Source organism: Tarenaya hassleriana, unplaced genomic scaffold, assembly GCF_000463585.1.
Source record: "Tarenaya hassleriana unplaced genomic scaffold, ASM46358v1 Cleome10, whole genome shotgun sequence".
Taxonomy (NCBI): domain Eukaryota; kingdom Viridiplantae; phylum Streptophyta; class Magnoliopsida; order Brassicales; family Cleomaceae; genus Tarenaya; species Tarenaya hassleriana.
Window position 1 is genome coordinate 2423179 of NW_010960188.1, and position 2683 is coordinate 2425861.

Here is a 2683-nt window from a genome sequence, read left to right on the forward strand (position 1 = left end):
TGCCAGACCGTCCGTTCTACGTGCTGGAACGGATGGTCCACGTGCATTTCTGGACCGTCCGTTCCGGGCTTCAGTTTTTCCGAAATTAGACGAAATTAGAGTTAAATCACTTGATAAAAAGGAGATTAAAAACCCTAATGATAGAGAGAAATAGAGCCGACTTTAGAACACTTCTTGCAGACTTTTGGTAAGTTCCAAGAGGTTGAGAGTGTGATCAAAGTCCGTTTTTCTCGAAGCACAAATCGAATAGCAGATTCGAGTCCTAGCAGACAAGTTCCAAACGTTGGAATCCATCCCGTGGTGTGGATACGTGTAGAGGGCGAGGTAATCTTCCTCCCTTTCGTGATCTGACGGATTCTTCAATTGAGACAGGCCCCGGATCGATTGAGGTAAGCGTTCTAACGTTTCTACGATTCAATAGCAGCATGGTTCTAGGGTTCAATAAAATTTTTGTTTTTACTTCCGCTGCGCAAACCCTAGAATCGATCTCTTAGGAATAGGATTCGCTCTAGAGATCCCAGGAAACCCAATCAGTAGTTTGTACGGGCCTGTATGCCACCACCACCGCCACCGCCTGCTGCTCTACCTGCAGCAAGGCCGGAGGGAGGTTTGCCGCCACCACCACCACCACCACCACCACCACCAATGCCTACACCTCAGAGGATTCCAGAGCAAGTCGTAGTGGACTACTTGCCATTTATCAAAGAACTCCGAGCCTTGAACACTCCGGAATTTAAGGGTTCTCTTAGCCCGAGGCAACAGAAGACTGGATGATCAAGATCACCCACCACTTCAACTACATGCGGTGCCCGCTAGAGTATCGTACTGAGTTAACAAGCAATCATCTGGCTGGCATGGCTCGCCACTGGTGCGAGGAAGTTGTATGTGAGGCTCCCGCAGAACACCAATTCTCGTGGGTTTCGGGTGTTATAGTGTCACACACATAGAAAAGGATAAACGTGCGAGAACAGATGAGAAATTACCGGTGGCGCGAAGGCCAGACCGACCGTTCCAGAGATCTGGATCGATCTATCCAGACACATGGACCGATCGGTTCAGAGGTGACGAGCAAATGTTGTTCGGTCCGAAAAATATTCCAGTACGATCGATCCAGCTCTGGACCGATCGGTCTAGGCGTCGGGATTTTCTTATCTCACTCTAATTAGGGTTTTGGGTTAACTAATGCTTGGGAAACGCCTCCTAAGTGTGAGAGCACGATTTCACAAATCTTTTGAGAGATTTTTTAGATCGAAAAATGCAGAGTTAGATCCCGGAAACCCTCGCGGAAAGAAGAAAAGTTCTTCAGTCCTAGCAGATGAGTACCAACCGTTAGAATCCTTTCCACCGTGTGGATACGTATAGAGGGCGAGGTAATCTTCCTGCCTTTGTGATCGGACGAACACATCGATTGTTACAGGCACCGGATCGATTGAGGTAAGCGCTTTAACGTTTCTACAAAATCATGCATGCTAGGTTTTAGGGTTTCATAAAATTTTTGTTTTACATCCGCTGTGCAAACCCTAGAACCGATCTCTTAGGAATTAGATTCGCTGTAGAGATCCCATGAATTCCAACAGTGGTATCAGAGCCTGGTTGCTATGTATGATTTTGTTAGAACCCGATAATACACGTTATAGATTTGATTCGTTGAATCTGTGTTTGCTTTGATGCTATGCATGAATTGATTGTAGATCTAGAGTAGATTTCCTGTTCTTTGTTACATAATGTGCAAGAAATTCGTATATTGAGTTCACAGATGAAAATGGGGTCGAATTCAGGTCTAAAATAGGGTCGAAACGACGAAAACGAATTCTGATCACGTTTTCGCCTAGACCGATCGATCCATCGGTCTAGTCCTCTGGACCGATCAATCTAGGGTTTCGTCAGGGATCGACAGGGCTGGATCTAACGGTCCACACATTCGGTCCAAACCTGTTGTATCGTCTAACCGGAAAGGGCAGCGGGCCATTCTAATGGCCAACCTAAATTTACTTTGCCCGATAGCAAAGTTGAAAGTAAGTCGGCATATCAATTTGATAATGAAAATTAGATGATTAAGGAAGCTCAGTGTATCCTTCATTCAAGATCAGTTGTCTAGACTCTCCGAGAACCATCTGACTTTACCTTAGTCGGTAAAGCTCGGAAGAGTAATAAAAAATTTATGTCGGCCTCTACTTCCGAGAAGGTCTCATTGAGTCTAGAGTTCGCGATGAATCAATGACTGGCTGCGATCAATATGGTTTCAATATTTTGACGGCTATTATTTGTTTTCTTTAGTATGTCTGGATTTTTTTTTACCTCTAAACTCCGGATTAAATTCTGGTTGTAAAAGGTTTAAATTGATAAACATTTACCGTTAACAAAAAAAAATATTCCTCCTAAGCCATGTCTAATATTTTCTCGTCCTTTTACATGAGTATATCGGGTACTGGCCATCATCGATCTTGACGCATCTAAAGTATTACGCATGGCAAGTCGAATGGGCAGGCGAGATCTTGAATTTCAACGAAGACGGACAACATACGAACACCAGCATGAGAAGTGGCCACTTTGTCGAGGAAGGGTTCAAGAAGTCGTGCTTTATAAACAAGATCTTCTTGCTCGACAAGAATAATGTTTTGAAGAATCTTGAAAAGGCTGATATCGTGACCGATGATGAGAAATGTTACAATTTTTTTTAAGT